Genomic DNA, 20,932 nt, shown 5'->3' with positions numbered 1-20,932 from the left:
ATTAACAAACTTGGAATACAGAATATCTGGATTATTTTCTTCTGTACAAAAATATTTGTGAGAAAGAGATTTTTTCAGTGAATATCATCAAACTGACTATCTTTTCATGTATTCCTGCAACTTTTACTTTCTGAGCTATTTTGTTTCTACAAATTTACTGAGAATCAAAGGCTTTGCAAGTAAGACGTACGCAACTTTAAAGAATGAAACAACTATTTATCAACTAACACATTATAGATAATGGGGATTAACAGGTTAAGCATTAATATGCTCATCACTCATGGTAGAAGACGTAATAAATCTTTGTTGGCCAAGGACTCATCAAGCACATGAGTAAAGGTTGGCTGCTGTCACTCTTTGAACTGTGCCGCTCCATTTACTTCTATTGAGTTGCAATTTGCAATTCCCTGTTTTTTTTTCCTTAGGATTTTATAACTTTTCATGTCAATATTTTCCCTCCTGAATCCCTGACCTACAAACCATGCGATCTCAACAGTATTCTCTCTGTCTGAAACTTTAGCTTTCTTACCTTGAATGGCTGTGTTTTATGTACTTTCTCATGGCTCCTTCCCACAACTTAGCAGTTTTCTCAGAAATCTAAGCCAAGGTTGCACAGCTGTGTTCTAACAAAAGCAGGCCTTGTACCACAGTCAGTTGAACCCCTGGGAGGAGGGTTACGTACCTACACTGTTTTTTTAAACCAGGTCAGGGACCATCCCAAGGAGCTGGAATACAGCCAACTGAGTTATTAAATCACTGCCATACTTCTTAGCACAGTTTGATCAGGGCCAACTAGCAGTCCCCAGACAGTGCCTTGGCATGCTTTGAGGGGTGGGTATTGCACAGAAACTGTTAATATCAGGTATTTTTGATGTGGCTTCCCAGTAGTGGGATGTGAGGCAGTTTAATAATGCAGGCTTCAACACCAGAGACTAAATACAACCATGTTTAATTTATTGGTGCCAAATTAACTTGTCATTCTACAAATCTGAACTCGGCAATAATGCCAAAGAGAAAAGGCGAATACTATCTAAATTCAGAATTCATCTATTATCTTTGTGTTGCAGATGAGAACGGGAGGTGTTAAGGTCACTTAAAAAATCACCAACAAAGATATGGAGATAAAGGTGATTTTTTATATAGATTTAGAAAGTGCAACTTAACAGCATTTGATGGCAAGGGTCACTGCAGTACTTACTGTTGTGGAAGGGATGTGTATGTGTTGAAATTGGATGGAAGTGACTTACATGGGGATCAGGGGGAATGATTTATACAGGGGTAGGGGAGATTGAGTCAGGAAATGGGTTGGTGTGAACTGCACAGAGATCAGGGAAAAGAATGAGGAAGGCCTTCCCATTGAGTCATGAGGTTCAGAGTGGACCCCTTTGCCTTCTAAAGTCCACAGAAAGGGGTCTACATTCAGCTTAATCTACTTCTAGTCCCAGACTTGGTCAGCAGTTTACAACTAGGAGCTTTAAGTGTAGAGATTTCAGTGTACTGCTTTGAACACATACCTATGGGTCTAGAAGGATCTGAAATAACAGTAAAGAACAGTTGATTGTCACCATTGTAATGAAAAACAAAATTAGATTATATGATTTTCTATGAACTTAATCAATAATCAACAATTTTGTATAATTAATACAGAGGTTCAAGCAAAAATCTAACCAAGTTTCTGACTTAAATTGTCCTCACACACAGATATAGAGGCTAACTTGTAGAGATGTTAGATTTTGGCACCTAATGTCATAAAAGAAATTGCAATACACCCCTGATTATTCCAGAGAGTCAAATTATAATAACCTGGTATAATTTGATTTACCCCCATATTTAAGAGAAGTGGCTGGCTACTTACTCTTTCAGTCAGATGAACCAACTTCCTTTGTGAGACACATGATGAAAGCCCTCAGTTTAGCGCCATCCTGGTGAGCTCCAAAGGGTCTTTTTCTTAAAACTAATATTTATAGGATCCCAAAAAGACTGATTTTGGGAAGTATGATAGCCATGATTTAGGTTAGCTTTCAGAGTGGGCTTGAGATCTGATCAGGAGGGGTCTCAGGTATGTTCTGAGACATCAGAGTTCCATGTAAGGTTAGGGAGTGCCTAATCATGCCAAATTACTGTATTTGCACTAGGACTACAGGATACTAAATTGTCTGGACTCAGTGCTTTAGTAGACAAGATCAGAACGTGCCAGATTGTATCAACCTAATGCACTTGCTATTGAAAGAAGCCAAAGACAGGCCCATGGTGCTTGTATCTAAAGCAGGAACAACATTGGCTGATACTGATATTTCCACACATCTCAGTGCACCAATCTTGTCTGCACCACCAACCTTGATGTCAGCCCTAAATTTGTAGCATGATACTCTGGAGAGACTAGGGTAGTAAAAATATTTGAATGTTCAAAAACACCAGTCTTCATAGAATCACAGAATGGCTTAGGTTGGGTTAGGTCCTTAGGTTGGACCTTAGAGATCAACTACTCCAACCTCTCTGCTTTGCATCCCTTTCAACTGGACAAGGTTCCTCAAGACCTCATCCTATATGGCCTTTGAACACCTGCAGGGGGGAGACATCAACAGCTTCTCTGTGCAGCCAGTTCCAGAGTCTCACCACCCTCATAAAGAAATTCTTCCTAACATACCTAACATCCTTCTAAACCTATTTTCCTTCATTTTAAAGCCACTTTCGCTTGTCCTAATATTGGACACTTATGAAAAGTCCCTCTTCTGCCTTCCCATAGGTTTCCTTCAGCTATTGGAAGGTAGTTAGAAGATCTCCCCAGAGACTTCTCTTCTTGGGGCTGAACAATCCCAGCTCCCTCAGGCTCTCATATTATTATAATTCAAACTAATTCCACAAAGCTATGAGAAAAAAACAAACAAACAAACAACAAACAGTTTGGGAAATGAGGATACTTTTATAAAAGTGCATACAACTTTTATTCCTGAACAAATATAGACAAACACACATGTATGAACACATGAAACTGAGTGTGTTCTGGTGAAGGCTGGTAACATATTCCTCCACAAGTAACTTCAAAGAATTAACATAATGAATGTGTAAATTTAAACTAAAACGTTACATTTTCACTACCCTACAAACTGAAAGCAGCCTTGCTGATTGGTTTTGAGCTTTCCAAATATTAATATTTTTCAATTTCAAGTGGCGTAAAGTAATTTTCAGGCCAGACAGAATAGGCTGTGTTTGTTCTTTGAACAATGACAGAAGTGCTGAAAAGTAGGCCAACAATTGGAATACCGGGTTCATCCTTAACTAGTCCCATTTTTTCAGATTTTGCAGACTCATTTCATAGTCTGCAAAAACATGAAACATTTAAGTTCTTAGATACATTTGCTTGGCATTGACTCAAAGTGAAATTGGAATATTCCTCTCAAATTGTAATGTATTTTAGCTTCCCAGAGCTGCATACTTTATCTAGAGAGATGGAATTTATGTTTTCTTTCCTTACAAAAGTCTTAAAAGGAAGGAGCAAGAGGAGCAAGAGGAAGAAAATTAAGAGAAAAAGGAAAAGACAAAATATATTTTTTTAAATAACTATTCTATATTTACTCAAATGGGAACAAGGTAGTGTATATCACAATGCAGTTTACAGAGAAAAGAACAGAAGTAAATTAAAGCCAAAGAGTAGAAACTCCATATGCCACAGATTGTTTAACACCTGTTTTTCTCCAACATCCTGGAATCTAATGTGAGAGAAACATTAAAGTTGTGGTGGGGGAGCTGATGATTTATTTAATCTAACTATAACAAACAGTTAAAACTGCAAAATATACACACATAATAATTGTGTAAAAGGTTTCTTTGTAAAGCTAGAACTGGCACATCACCCTATTATGAGACAAAACATCAAAAAATTGAGGTTACCCAGGTCTGTGGTATGTAGTTGTTTATTATTGTTACTGTCCTTATTGTTGCTATTTTGCTGCTGTTTTGTGCACTTCTTTTTGATTCCAGGCAGTTTTCCACTGGTGTCTTATTGTGCTTTTGTACGAAGCAATCAGTGATGCTGCTACCTTATCTTGCCCTACAGGAGAGCTATGTTACCTCACTCCATCTGCCATCAGCCTCTATCGGGTTATAAATGAGAGAGATGATGAGCACTCTGCTTGCCTCCCTCAGGTACTGTGACTCACCCTCCTGGAATCACTTTTTGCTTGGGGGACCTTGGCTGCTGCTATTTTCCTCCTTTCTCTCTCCCGCACCAATGCATAGCCAAAAGCAGGCCATAGGACCAGAACAGTCAGCCATCTGCTTCCTCTGCAGAATACAAAAAGCACCAAAAAGTTAGAAATAATTCATTCTGACTGCATTTTGATTTATTAAGAATGCTGCATTCTGATTATGCACACAGAAAGGGGAGCAAGGGAGAAAGAGATAATTATTATTCATCATTGCAATTTTCCAACCATAAAGGTATCAGAAAGTAGAAAAAACAACTAATCTAAGTAAATTCACTAGGCATTTTGCAAAAGGATACTCTCTGTCAGCTACTGTGAAAACTAATGTATTATCAGAATTATTTTACATGCACATGCACATGCATCTTTTAAATGGTACAAAAGTTACCTTTGAATGGTATCAGCAGAGGATTTTGTTGTATTGTCATGGATACTTCACATCCAGAAGTTTAAAAAAATAATTAACTAGACAGAAACAAATTAGAAGGTGAACATTTTGCTCACAATGTATCAATGGAATACACATTATTGGATAACCTGCATGACAGGCAAAGCAGACCTTGTGGTTGATAACAGCCTAAGCTGAACCACTTGCTTAGCTACCTTAGTAAATAAAAAATGCCAGAGAACATTTTCTGAACCTAATAACTATTTCAAAATGTTAAAAAAACTGTCTGTGGAAAAGCCAAAAAAAAATAAAATGAACTGAACAAGGAGGAGTTTCTAGGGCAAATTCAATATTATGGAAATATAGGTGTATTAACAATGAATGTAAAGGTATCTTTCAATTATATTTTCTTAAAAATGCCATAACTATAGACATCCCTTCAAGTTTTTAAAATTTTATCAGAATAAGGATGCTTGGAGAAAAATGTGGAAGTGACTGTTAAAAAGCAGACTTTGAATGAGAACTTCACCTTCAGTTCACTTATGCACAGAGAAAAAATACAAACCTTGCCACAGAAGACTGGAGTTTTCTGTTTTCAGTAAAAATAATTTCACATCCTAAAACTGAGGACAGACCAAAAGGAACATGGAAACACAGAATCACAGAATTATTGAGGCTTGAAAAGACCTGAGATTAATACATTCAGCCTATGACCTAGCACTAGCATGTTGTCTAAACCATGGCCACATCCAGCCTTTCCTTAAACACCTCCAGGGATGGTGACTCCACCACTTCCCTGGGCAGTCCATTCCAATGCCTGATCACCTTCTCCATGAGTAAGTGCTTTCTGGTATCCAGCCTAAACCTCCCCTAGTGCAGCTTCAGGCTGTGCCCTCTCGTCCTGTCACTAGGGAGAAACGCTTCTTCAACTGGGAAAAAAATAAGACATCCACCTGGCTACAACTTCCCTTCAGCTAGCTGTGGAGAGTGATGAGGTCCCCCCTGAGTCTCCTCCAGGCTAAACAACCCCAGCTTCTCCTTAGTCCTTTTACAGCCTCCTTGCTCTCCTCTGGACCCACTCCAGCACCATAATGTCCAGAACTGGACACAGTACTTGAGGTGAGGCCTCACCAGTACTGAGTACAAGAGGAGAATTACATCCCCAGTCCTGCTGGCCACACTATTCCAGATAGAGGCCAGGATGCCATTGGCCTTCCAGGCTACCTGGGCACACTGCTGGCTCATGTTCAACCAGTTGCCAACCAGTACTCCCAGGTCCCTCTCTGCTGGGCTGCTCTCCATCCACTCTTTCCCCTGTCTGTAGCTGTGGCCAAAGTATAGGACCCAGCACTTGATCTTGTTGAACTTCATACCACTGGCCTCAGGCCATGGACCCAGCCTGTCCAGGCCCCTTAAAACTCATTTTCTTTCTACAATATTTTAGAGGAAGTATAAGAATCATAAGGAGACAGATTATTTTTATTTAGATTATTTCTACCTAGCTGAAAAAGTTCAATCTTTTAACTGCCTTTTAATTTAAAATTTCAGTGACATTTTGAAAACAAAAAAAAACGTTCAGAAATAAATTGCATGAACTGTTGGTAGTTCCTGCTTATTCTTGTTCAGTTTATATATAGTCAGCAGCTAATATTCTTTCTGAGAAAATCATAGAGCAGTTTGATCATAAGAATTTTTATAAAGAATTTTTATTTCTTGGGGAAGGACTAATAATAAAGAATTCTGAAGTACTGACAGAAAGATAGCAAATAAAATGATCTTTAGAGCATTTCTAAAGCTGTAATTTTACTGGATTCTTCATGCTAGGCCAAAAAACTTATTCAGTTGCTCTTCGCTTTTGAATGCTTTCAATAAATTCTTGCAACTGCAGGAGTCACAATTTAGCTTATGTTTTGGATCTGCGGGGCAAGGTTTTGGTATTGAGGGGGCAGGGCTGCAGGGGTGGCTTCTGTGAGAAGCTGCTAGAAGCTTCCCATATGTTAAATATAGCAACTATCAGCCAGCTCCAAAATGTTCCTGTTGCTGGCCAAAGCTGAGTCCATCAGCGATGGTGCTAGCAGCTCTGTGATAACGTATTAAGAAGGGAGGAAAATACCTGAGCAACACCAGTGGCAGTCAGAAGAGAGGAGTGGGATATGTGAAACAACTCTGCAGACACCAAGGTCGGTGTAGAAGGAGGGGGAGGAGGTGCTCCAGGAGCTGGAGCAGAGATTCCCCTGCAGCCCGTAGTGAAGACCATGGTGGAGGAATTTTCTGCTTTTCAGCAGATGGAGGTTAACAGTGGAGCAAATACCCACCTGCAGCCCACTAAGGAACCCACACCAGAGCAGCCGGACGTCTGAAGGAGGCTGTGATGCTATGAAGACCCTGAACTGGAACAGACTTCTGACAAAATCTGGGATGCTATGGAGCAGGTTCACTAGCAGGACTTGTGACCCCATGACCAACCCTTGCTGGAGCAGGTTTTTTGGCAGGATTTTTGAACCCATGGGGGAATCACGCTAGGAAAGTCTGGCTCTGAAGGCCTGCACCCCATGGAAAAGACCCATGCTAGTTACATGAAGAACTGTTGCCCAGGAGGAGGACTCAAGTTGAAGAAGTTCATGGAAGACTGCTTCATGGGTGGGAATACACGCTGGAGCAGGGGAAGTGTGTGGGGAGGATAGAGCAACAGAGACAGTGTGTGATGCATTGAGGAAATACTAAAAGTTATGACATCTGATTTTGTCAAAAATTAGAAGAGAGACATATAAAACATACTTACAGTGAAACGATCAATTAAACCAAACATGTTGCTTGTTTTAATAGGGTGGTCTGAAAATGAGTGATGGTGCTGTGTAACTAAACTCTCTTCCACACTTTGAAAGTTTCATTTCTCTTTGTTGCAGATAATGCTTTTGAATCACTATGAATAGTTTCTCAGACATTTTAAACTAATCAGTTTTGAATTATTTGTTCTACTCAGTGCTTTTATCCATCTACATATATGTACAAACCTTCATATACCTTTCAATGTATTGTTCTGGTAGTGGACAGAGGAGGGAATAACCTAGAAAGAAAAAAATAGCAAAAGTAAGTATGGATGTATAAGAAACTAAGGGCTTCCTACAGCAATGCAATACTCTTGTCATTAAAGAAACAATCTTGAGAAAACTGCGAACTGCAAAAAGTATATATGTATATTGTATATCTATATATATAGATAGATCTGTATATCTGTATGCTGAAATTACTGTTCATCATTAATTTCTCAGGTGTTAAATTTATTTATAGATTTGTCAATTCACAAAGGCTAAGGCCATAAAAATTTATTAATTCATCCAGTTTGAACAGTATATGACAAGTCATTACTTTTCTTTCACTGATTTTGTAGTGAAAACAATAATTTTTATTTCCTCTGAAGTGTATTTTCTAGAACAGTATATTGTTTTTATCTGATTAAGCTATTGTAAATACATTATTTTAAGATATTATTACAATATTTTAAATATCTTGCCATCTTCTTAAGTGCTTCAATTACTGTTTGGTTTTTTTCCCCATTTTTCCAGTTTAAGCCTTCAAAAATCTTGTTTCCTTGGTTCTAATAAGTATCTCTTGTCCTTTTATTCTTCATTGCTTTTGCTGCTTCTGAAATATTACATGATAACTCAGTGTCTGGATGCAAAATGTACACCAATAAGCACCAGGGCATGAACCACTGGAGCACAGCTGTGCATTCTGTTTCTATATAACATAGCCACTGGAAGGCTTTCAACTGAGAACAACTAATATTCTTTGATATCACGCCTGCACATAGTCCAAGGATCAACGGCATTAACAAAGGATCATTTTTATTGCCCAGTGTGTATACAATCACTCTGTTCCAGAATGGAAAGAGAGTGTGATTGTATGAGTTTGCTTTGCCAAGTGACATGGATTACCAATAACCTTGTGTAATACACAGAAGTGTACTTCTATGGATGTGAGGTCAGTTTGTATAAATTATGAGATAAGATTACAGTTGGGCTAAAAACATTCAGGAAACTGAACTTCAAATATTTTTATAAAAAATAACATGGTGTTATTTATGATCTTTAAGGTCGCTTCCAACCCTAGTCATTCTATGATTCTATGACTTTTCATGTGAGTTACACTCAGCATATAATGAAACATTGTGTGGTTGATTTTTCTTGCATTTTGAAATGTGATTCTTCTAAAAAATACAAGAAGTAAGTAAGTGCTGAGGATGGCCCAGTATGGCACCACTGTTTAGAAGCTAAGACAACAATATAAACAGTGAAGAATTCAGGAAGGAGAATGATTTTGTCTGAAGGTGTGTTTAATGAGATTATTAGTATAAAAGGGTTTCCAGATGTAGCATACAGGAGGATTATACATCAATTCAGGCTAATAAGAGTCCAAGAAAAAAGTCTTAAGTACCAACCAAAGCTCCCTGTTCAGCTAGGTTGGTCTTTGATGCCCCCAGCTTGCCTTACAGGACACGGGGATGGCATGCTCCTGTGCCCTGAGAACTTCCTACTTGAAGAGCATCCAGTCTCCCTGGACTCCTATATCCTTCAGAATTAATTCCCAGGAGATTCTGGAAATCAGACTACTGAACAAGTTAAAGTTTGCTTTTTGGGAGTCTCAGGTGGCAGTTTTGCTGCCCCTCCTCCCCATACCTCTAAGAATAGAGATCTCTATAATTTTATGGTTGTGTCAAAGGCGACCTGCAACAGTCACATCTCCTGTGAGCCCTTCCTTATTCACAAAGAGTAGGTCCAGCAAGGCACCTTCCGTGGTTGGTTCACTCACCAGCTGAATCAGGAACATATCCTTAGCACATTCCAGGAACCTTCAGGACTGTTCCCTCCATTGTGTTGTAATTCCAGAATACATTAGGGAAGCTGAAATCCCTCACAAGAACAAGAGCATATGACCACGAGATTCTCTCTAGGTGTTTATATATTTCCTCCACCTCACTGCTCTGGTTGGGAGGTCTATAGCAGCCTCCCATAGCAATATTAACCTTGTTGGCCTTGCCTCTAATCCTGATCCAAAGACACTCGACCCTGCCATCACTACTTTCAATTTTTAGGCAGTCCTAACTGTTCTTAATATATAGGACCACACCACCACCTCTCCTTCTTTCTTTCTCTTTTATAGAGCTTGTAGCCATCAATTCTGGCATCCCAGTCATGGTAGGCATTCCACTATGTTTCTGTGATAGCTACTATGTCATAGTTTTCCTAAAGGATTGTGGCTTGCAGATCTGTCTGCTTATTGTTCATGTGTGCATTGGTATAGATGGACTTCAGATGGACTAATGATCCCAACACCTTTTTGTGGGTATGTACCCTAATTCCTACCTGTACCTTCTCAGGTATTACTATTCTTAACAAAGAAACTTCTAAGAGAAAATTCAGGACATACATTGTTATAATTGTACATACAGTTCTTTATGAATTATTCCCATAAATATTTGGAAAGAAAAATATCACAGATTGCTGAACATTTTTTTTCTACGTTTCTGGATTTTATAGACCTCTTTGGTAAAAAACTAGGTCAATAAATAAATCTGTTAACATTTTAAAAGCATGTTTTTAAATATTAAACATTCTTCTATTACATTTAATAAAGTATTTACAGAATTATTCTATTTTTTCCTTAAGAAAAAAGCGCTCAAACTTGAGGTTATATGGTTAAGTTATATAAAAGCAATGAGTCTCTAAAGCTTATTAAAATTTATTATTTATTGCCTTCTTATTAAATCAGCCCACTAATCTCAGACTGAAAACTTGTAAGCAAACTTCCCTGAAGCAATATGAAATCCTCTGTATAAATTAGCGAGCTACAAGATGGATACATTTTTATCTCACTGCTTTAGCAACTAATCCAACCTTCCCATCAGTCCTTTCCAAAAGAACTTTAAGAACAATAGCTGTATAACGGTGAGATTACACAAAAGTAAGATTATGAGAAACAGAAGAAGCCAAAAAGCAGTAAGGAGAGGACCTTGGCTGCTGCCCTATTCTTTGTTTGAGAAAGAAAAATCCTGTAAGATTCCTGTAGGACCTTCCCTCTCATCAGAAGGAATGATTCTATGAGGAAAGTGCTTAATGTTTCCTGAAAATACATTTTATATAGTCTGCAAATGTTTGTCTTGCCAGATTTTCCTAGTTTTTCCACTTGTTCCCAGTGAAATGAAAATGACTGTAAATGTTTCTTTTGTATCAAATGTAATGAATGGAACTAGCAATGTCAAAGCAATTACATTTGGAAAAAATGTTCACAGCCAATTCACTGGTTATAGAAGATTCTAATTTTTGGGACTGTGTTAGTTAGGTTATCTGTTAGGACACCTTTTAGGGTAATTGACTAAGACTAGCTTAAGAAATGTATTCATTACATGTTGACTAAAACCCATAAACAGTGCTAAGAGACAGAGAATGCTTAGCCAGGAACCCTTGTGATATATATTTACTAGTCCAAGGATTTCCCATAAAAAAAATTATGAAATGTTGCATTTAAAGAAAGTTTTGTTGCACGATCACCTATCTGAGTGTTCTATGGGGCTTTGTAGAGCTACTTTAGGGAAAGTCATAGGGACTACTTTTCTAAGAGTCTAATTACCCTGGAGCTAACAAAAGCAATATCGTAAGACACCAGGATTCCTCCTTTTTTCTATCCTGTCTATTCTACTTGGAGCAATGTTAAGCAATGCTTCACTTCCCCTAAATATTCTTTCTGTGTTAGAATCACATAATTGTTTAGGTTGAAAAAGACTTGTGAAATTGAGTCTACCACTAAACAACTTCCCTAAGCACTGCATCTACAAGGCAGTTATGTACCTCTAGGGATGGTGACTGAACCACTTCCCTGGGCAGGCTGTTCCAATGTTTGATAACCACTTTGGTGAAGTTTTTCTTGCTGTGCAATCAAAAATTCCCCTGGCACAACTTTAGGCCATTTCCTCTTGTTCTATTGCTCGCTACGCTGGAGAAGAGACCCAAACACTTTCAGATAGCTGTAGGGGTGATAAGGTCTCCCTAAGCCTCCTTTTCCCCAGGCTAAACAGCCCCAGTTCCCTCAGTCCATTGTCTAGACCTTTCATGAGCTTCATTACCCTTCTTTGGACATATTCCTTCATAACGTTATGGAACATCTGAAACTCTTTACAGTTAACATTTTTTCATGTCAGAGAGCAAAAAATATTTAACATTTTTTAAAATTTCTGTTAACCAGAACCTAACTGAATTAATAGTGAATATGTGATTTTTGCAGAAAAGAATCATGCTTTTACAGCCTAGGTTGGTCCACAATGTAAACACTGAGAGAGCAAGTTAAATCTGAATATACAGATTTGACAATGCACAGAACTTTGTTTTCTATTAGAACCAAAGGCATTATGAAATACACTATTTATGTCAATTGGAATTAGTTGAGCAATTGTACGTTGTTTTTTGTTATAGTTTCATTCATGTATATTTTTTCTTAAATTTCAACCCTTTATTTACATATCAGAGCCTAAAATTCATTGAAGCGTAGCCAATGCAGAAATTGCTTTCTTTGTGTCTCATTATGTTGAATCTTTCCCTCTCACACTGAATGCAACCATGTTTATGGATTTTTTTCTGTGTAGTCCTATATATAGATACATTTTCAGTTCCTGTAATTGTTCCTGTTTTTCGGGTATTATTTTCTTTATCTTAATGTTTCACTGCAGCAAATTGATTTGCTTTATTTTTGGCATAGCTATGACTTTCTGAAGACTTTCAGGAAGAATTGTTCAGCGATTTCAAATGACTAGTAGAAGGATTTTTTTGTGTGGATGTTTTCATGTGTGAAAGTACTTTTTCAAGCTTAACATCAAAACAAAGTTTAATATTTAAAAAAAATCTTCTCAAATCTCATCATACAAGGTGTTTGCCTTATTTTTTCTCAGATTTTTATGATTTGTACTACAATGCATAATTTTATTAGTAGACTCGAAGAATCTGTGTAATAAGTCTTTCCCTAGGTCCAATACTTGAACATTAAACAGCTGCAAGAAATATAATCAGGATTAACTTCGTACTTAGATGAATCTTGATTCCTTTATACCTGAAGCAAAAGTATGCTATGACTACTTTTTTCCATGAGTTAGGTATAAATCTACAAAAGTTATAGGATGTAGTTGAAAGGCTACTGCCTCCCTTAAGTCAACTTAATGCAACAGAATGCATTACTTTGTGATAGCATCCAAATAAAGATGTTAATGGTCAAAGAAACAGTCACACCAACTCTGGAGCATCAGAGGCATTTTTTAATGTAGCATAATATGAAAGGATATTTGGATATATGAAAATCTTGTACAGTGTATATCGCTGCACAAATTACAAATTATATGAACACTGTGACCACATTAATCACAATGGAGATCCAAAATTTCTTTATATTTTCAATTACAACAATGACTATGACTTTATCCACAGAACACTTTATGCTGAGTAACTCAAAATAATTCACAAAATTTCAGAGTAATATTTTATATTAAAAAAATCTCTTTGCAACCTATATGACCTAAAGAGGGTTTCTACTGGTGAAAAATATATATGTTTTTTAATATTACATAACATCACAATCCATCTTTGAGATATTACAACATATGGAAAACATGTTCAATATAAACAAAAACAAATACCAAAAAAACCAAACAAACAAAAAAGATTTTTTGGTATGATATGCTTGAACAATATAAAATGAGTAAGAGCACAGTGAAAAATATTCTGAGGACCTAATTCTTCAACTTCACAGAATCATGAATATCTCCACTCCAAAAAAGCAGGTCAGGAAAAAATTGTGAATCCTACAGAAGCACCTTGGTGATTAATCTAAATCACAGAACTATTTTCAAAGTTTTTCTAAAGACTAAGGCACTTCCCGATTATCTGCAGACCTGTCATCCTTCCCAAAATCTTAACCTGGTGCTGACCTAATTGAGGTCCTCAACAAGCAGTCTTAAAGATATGTTCCTCTATTCCAGAGTCAAAACAGTCATTCTTTTTAACAAATTGCACATTTAGCCACTTTCCATAGGAAAAGGACATTACACAGGAGGATTAAGGATCTGTCTTGTTAAGCACAGCAAATTACATCACTGTTCTGTATTAGTTCATACCTGTACATAGGATAATTATATTATCTGTTTGATTGTTATTTCTTACCCAACATTCAGTAAAAACAAAATATAAGAAACAGGAAAAACTGTAAAATTTTAAAGATTTGCAATGGAAAAGCTCTAACCTAAGATAAACAGATATTTTTAAAATTGGACTTGATGATCTTAGAGGTCTTGTCCTACTGTAATGAGTCTATGAAATGTATTTTCAAAAAAGAAGCACCAACATGTTTTACGATTGTCATAAATCTTATGTTGAAGAGGTGCTGATACAGTGTTAGGCAGTGGTCGGAATTTTATATAGCATTTGACAAAATGAAATAAATAGATTCCAAAGAAACTTGGGAAGTATGTTGCTATGATTTATAATTAGTGGATACTTAATAAACATAAAGCAATGATAACCATAAATGCATAGTTTTTGAGATTTGTTATTACAAACAAAAATACTTGCAATATTTGTAATATAACTATAATATAAAATATAAGAGTAAGGAAAATGGTAAAAGCTTCTTCAAGCTGAAAGTTCTATGTAATAAAAATATATAGAATGAAAGGGAGAGACAAAATGATTTTGAGTAAAGATTTAGAAAGCTAAGTGAGTTTAACAGGAAGGTGATGACAGAGTAGGCCATGTTATTCCACAAATATCTGAAGGTTGTTGAAATGCATGGAAAGTGATTATTTGATGTGGTACATAGTGTAATAACTCTGATAAATAATAAAAGAACATTAGTACTTAATATCAGTGAACACTTATCAAGTAGATATGTATGTCTGTGGAGACCTTTAGAGATAGATTTTGCATAGGTTTAAACAATATTCAGTAGGGAAAAATCTGACAGGCCAGTCTATAATCCATGTCTTTTTTGTAGTCCCCTTTAATTTTTGTTTGAATAAACAGCATACACTGTGAAACACTGTTATGAAGCCAAAATTTTAGAGCACTGCATGTCAATATTTGAAAATCCATGGGGAGTTATTGGAAGGTGCTGATGTTATGTCTGATTCCATCCTAATGAATCTATGTTAACTCAATCCTCATTCCCTTTCCTATTTTGTACTGTGCATCCCTAAAGAATTCCATAAGCTGTCAGCTAGATATCTGTGTAATTTACTCAGAACTTGAAAGATATCCAAGGGCTGAAGAAGTACAAATTCAAAAGGAATACTCATGTGAATCAGTAATTGTTTAATTCTTATCTGGGTAATGACACAATATAATGAGAAAGACCAACACAACAGGTACATATTATCTAGATCTTTGGCATATCTGGAGTTGACACCACCAATAAGAAATTGTCTGTGATTCAGTAAACTCTTACTCATTTTGTTCTGATTGTTCATTGACATATCTCTACTCTCCTGGTTACAATGGTAAAAAGTTCCACAGCAGCAACAAGATATCCAAAGATAAAAATACTTTTTTTTCAAATTACAATGCAGAGAAAAAATGAAAAATTGCAAAGGGCCTTGGTAGTGCTTCTCAAATATGAGAAAGCCATGACATACAGAAATTTTAACTATTGTCTTAGCTGAGGAAACCATGGATCACAGATTATCTGGCAAGATTGAATTCTCCATTTTATAATTAATTCATTAAATATACGTACATATGTATATACATACACACACATGGTAGATCAGACAGATTAATCCATTCAGAGTGTAGTTTCCAGGGAATTAAGTCAAGGCCGTGGAAAAAAAAATAAAAGAAAGTAAGATCAAGTAGAAAACACAAGTTTATTCTAAAGGCTAGGATACCCACCTGGGAGGAAATTCTGGTACTTTTTTCCAGATCTAAGTAGGTATTTTATAACTCCTAATCATCATACGAACCAGAGAGAAGGAAGGATTTAATCACAGAAACACAGAATGGTTTGGGTTGGAAGGGACCTTAAAGATCATCTAATTCCAACATTCTGCATGGGCAGGACACCTTTATCTAAGCCAGGTGGCTTAAAGCTCCATCACAACTGACCTTGAACTCTTCCAGGGAAGGGGCATCCACAATTTCCCTGGGCAACTTGGTCCAGTGTCTCACCATCCTCAAAATACTGAATTTCTTCCTACTCTCTAAATGAAATCTACCCCCTTCAAGCCTTCATGTATGATCTCTTCAACCACTGGAAGGTTCTTACAAGGTCTCCCCAGAGCCTTCTCTTCTCCAGGCTGAACAATCTGGAGAACTCTCTGACTGTCTTCATAAGAGAAGTGCTCCAATCCTCTGATCATCTTTCTGGCCCTCCTCCGGACCCTCTGTTTCCTTCAGAAGGAAGTTACCTACAATTACAACCCATCTTTTCTTCCCAGTGGAGGTGGACATGATACAAGGGATAGGCCCTTCTAACCTATGGTGTTAGTAGGCCATTAATATTGACTGGCCTTCCAGACTGGACATTCAGAGCATCATACTTGTTGTAAAGAAGCACCTGGGCGGATGAGGGGCCCAAGGAGGATGTACATATGGTGGCCCAAGCATGGAGTTACCTCCATTCACTTCTTACCTTTAAGCTACTGCCTTCTGCCTGGCATGTGCTGGATACAGGGTCCCCTGACTGTGGGTTGGGTTTTTTTGTTGGTTGGTTGGTTGGTTGGTTTGTTGTGGCATCTTCTTTAGAGAGACGCGGCATCCATCTTTTTCAGCTGGCTACTTTAGGATAGACTAGGTTGGCTATTTAAGTTGGCACCTTTGAAAGTGTTTCCTAGGTGTACTTTTTTGATGCTTTTCTGCTAGGCTGAAGCATTAGATTTCATGTGTACACATTTTAACATTATGAAGTCTGAGCTGGGTCTATGTTGAGCTTTGGTCTTAAAACTTAGGGGAATACAGTGCTCATTTCTTCAAATCCTGCTTTTTCTTTTTAATCCTAGATCTCTAACTAAATAATTCAAAGAAGGCAACTGAAGATGTTGCGGTCTCCAGAGAGAAGTTTCAGCAGAAGATGTATCTTCTTCCTTATTTCATGTCTTCTGGAGGATATGAAAGCTGCAGAAAAAGTAGTAAACTGATTTTGAATAAAGAGGAACCCACATATATGATCTGGAACCAATGAATGAATAAGTAATATTTTTCTACAACTTTACCTATATTTTGGGTTAGGTGCTGAATCATAAAATATTATTCCACTATCTTTCATAACTATGTTGAAGCTATTTGTTCCTTATTGGAATTTCAGTCAGGATGGTGAATAATCCACTGATACCAAAAATAACTTAATTTGATTCTCTTGTTCTACTAATTCTTTTTATTTATTTATTAATTTACATTATATTTTTTATAAGCTATGCCAGGTGCCTTTCTCTTGTATATGAAAAGAAACAGAATATTGGTTCTTTATGAAGTTTCAGTCCATCATTTTCTCTTTATCCCTTGGAACATTCAGGCCAACATTCATTAATTGATTCCAGCATGAGTTTCATTATGAACTGTACTTTGTATAGTATCTATATTTTATTCCTTTTTTTTTTTTTTTTTTTTTTTTAAATACTGATAATAAAAGAAAGGATAATGTGAATATTTTTGAAACACTACTATTTTAAATATACTGTCTGGAATTTGGCAAGTAGCAGAAGCGGAGATGGAAAAAAGGAGACTATGAAGTCCAAGTAATGCAAAAATCTGATAACTGTTCATTTGTGGGGTTTCTATGTTAATGAAAAATATTGACCTATGATATGTAAAAAAGAAATTACAAAATTACCTTCTTATTGTGACTATTATCTAAATTAAAACTAAATTTTATTCCTTCAAAGTGTCAGTGAATATGCCTAATTCTTCTGTTCACTGAAGATACTGTGAAGATTTTTGTTGACTTAAGGGGTCAATAGCCTAATCTTTGCTTCTTTTTTAAATAGAAATACTACTTAATGTCTTGATTTGTCATAGGGACATTCCTTAAAAAAAGAAAAGAAGCAAACTGTGCTAAATCCAGAAAAAGAAAAGCAATAAATGCATCTTTTCAGTATTCAACCAGACTTAAAAGTAAATTTCAGAGATGTTATCAAAGAGGTTAACAGAACAGACTTCAAGAACTGGATTTTAAGCAGCTTAATCAGTTTCCACTCAATTGGTATTTTCATATATTTCTGCTTTTAAAGCACTTCTACTCTAAGGCACTGCAAGCTTTATTATATATGCAACTGTGCTTAAGTATGTATCAGTTTATGAGTATGTGCAGTAGATGTTAATTTCATAGTAAGTGCCAACTGCAGATGCCTTACAGCTCTTTGTACTGGCTTTTACCTTTCCATTTTTATTTGATTTTTTAGCAATACCATTTTCTTCTTTTGTGTTTCTCCAGGCTACAGTCTATTCTGATAGAAAAATCCCTTAGAACCAGAATTTGTATCTTTAATATAAATACTGACAACTTGCCTATGACTATATTTCATATAGAAACAATTACAAAGAGACTGGATTGTTCAGAAGCTGTTAATAATCAACTTTTTACTGAAATTTAAAAAAAAAAATACAGATACATTACCGTTAAAACAATGTTGATTTTAGCTGCAAAGTTAAAGGCAGAAAATCAACAAACCCTAAGTGCTTTCAGGCCTGAGGGAAGAAAATATACCATTTCATGAAATTAGAATGGGGAGGCATAAAAAAGCAGTTCATAAAAATCACTGACTAACCATGTCTAATTTCCCGTAACCAACAACCTCTCTCCCCACCCCTCACCCTCTCCAAACTCTGCATGCTTTTCATATATTTTTCTACTTTGGCAAGCATTCCCTTAACCCATTGTAGTTTTTCCTCTGAAACTGCTAGTTCTTCAAAATTGTTTTGAACAAAAGCTGATTTCTAGTGTACCTTTTTGGACTCCTGTTGTGCTCAACCTTCCCCTTACACCTCTAAGATAAAACAATAAGATGACAGAGGCTGCTTTCATCATACTACAAGCACAGCAGTGATTAATATTATAAAAAAAATGCTTCAAAGCACAAGGCTTTTTGGAAGGTATTGCCAGATCTCTCATCATTCAAAGAATTTCCCTGTTTTTGACATTGAAGGAGCTACTTAGGCTGGTGAAAAATAACAAATGAATAGATAAAGATTTAAAAGTTATTAACTAGATATTTATTTGTAACAAGTTAGTATTTATTGGGGTTTTTTTCAGAATTATTTATTGTCTTTAAGTGTGTTCAAGGAACTTGATTTAATATTATACACCTAATTTAAGCTTAATTAATATTTCTGTTTAAAATAGGTAAATTATCCTGGTGATTATAGTTGCATGCAGTATTTTGTTCCCTATATTATTTTAAATTAACATTGTATGACTATGCTGATACAGCCAACCTCATTTATATACAACCTCATTAACTTCAATTCAGTGTTGTGAATTAACTTTGATTCAGAAATTGCTGATATATGCATAAAGATTATTGTAGAATCAGGAACGTACATTGAAAAGGCAAGCAGATACTTTGTCTAAGTAATTTTACATTTCTTTACTAGTTAGCTTGAGGTTTGCTCATACAAAAATCTGCACATATTAAAGTACATGCATATGCTTATGACTAAATAAGGAGAATTTGTAAATTACTTTGGGAAGGAATTTTTAACATAAAAGCATTAGATTCAACCATTTTTTGAACTGTGCTTAAATGGCTAGGAAATTAATTAAATAAGGTCTGAAAATTCTCAATAGCTGGATATTATTTTCCAGCATTATTTTAGATAAATTCCTAAAATCATATGCAAAACCGAAATTAAAATATTTCTGATAATAACAGCCCATGTAGATTTGATTTTGTCAGTCAGCTCTGAACAAAATAGTCAAAAAGCCTGCATTTTAAAGGACTTTTCCATGAGTCCAAGAATTCAGCTTTCCAAAAATCAAATTAGGTCTTTAAAGAAAAAGTCATAAAGGACTTCCTGCTATTTCAATTGTTTGTAACTTTTTAAACATTCATACCCTGTTGTCTAAATCTGTATCTCTAATTTACAATTAATATAAATAACAGATCTAAAAAAACCCCACCCTAAAATGAATAAATCACCCTGTGCTTTTTTTCTGCATTTCATTGAATCCACTGTCAATGGCGCATTTTAGGGAGATAAGTAAGTGTTGTTTAAATGTTAGGTAGTAATACAAGTTTTCCTGTTAGCTCCACTTTCAGCTCCGTGATGAATTATTTAAATGTAGAGAGCTTAATCTGTGGTTACTCTGGATACTATTCAGCTCTCTGAAAATACTGTTTACATGATATTTAAAATCGCTATTACTGCCCATTGAATTAAACCCTTATATGTGTGGTTCTTTTTACAGAAAGTAAAACTCAAAAGATCAAACTGAAAAACAGACTGTCACCTTAAATATCCATGGATTTGGACATGCTTGTTTGAGATACCAACTGGAAGTTAAGGTAAAGAAAAATTCCCAATCTAAAAGAAATTAATATGTAAGGTACTGTTACTTCTCATAGAAATTCAAATTCTATTCTTTTCATAGCCAACTGACATCTGAATACAGTATTCAGTGCAACAGAGTGTCAACTATTTGCAGACATCATTATACCCTTTCAAATAATCAAAACACAAGAGATTGGTATCGATACTCTGAGCACCACATTTCAGTTTTCAGCCGCAGAAATTTCCCTGTGTTAAATGCATTTCTAGTAGAATGCTTACTAGGTGATCCCTACCTGATAATGAGTGACTGAAAATGCAACCACTGAAGGACTCAAATAAACTATCAACTAGCAAATATAGCACCTGGACATGTGGTTAATAAATTAGCAGATTAGAATTAATATTTTTAAGTAATTGCTCAATTGCATTGTACTCAGGAATTTTGAGAGGCCCGTAACACAGTTTGATGACAGAATACACCTTGCTGTTGTATACCTTTTGTGTTTAGAAATTCCTTTTCCTTTAAATTCACTACAGCATTTCCAAAGACTGACCTTTGGAAATTCAAGCAAAACTTTTTCTTTCCAATGCCAAAAGAGGCAGAACAATTCAGATAATTGGTTTTATTGCTTAGCCATACATAACTCCTTGCTGAGAGTACCTGGAAAAAAGGTGGCATCTGGCTTGTGACGTAGGTACAGAGGGGCAGAGGTAGCAAGAGCAAGACATCAGACTATAAGCCTTAACTTGGTGTTTGTCAAGAAGGGAGAAATGAGGTTGGTAGACACAAAACTTTAAACTAGGATCCCCCCACCATGAAA

Source organism: Calypte anna, chromosome 3, assembly GCF_003957555.1.
Source record: "Calypte anna isolate BGI_N300 chromosome 3, bCalAnn1_v1.p, whole genome shotgun sequence".
In the NCBI taxonomy this organism is placed as follows: Eukaryota; Metazoa; Chordata; class Aves; order Apodiformes; family Trochilidae; genus Calypte; species Calypte anna.
The sequence above is the reverse complement of the archived record's forward strand: the minus strand, read 5'-3'. Positions refer to the sequence as shown.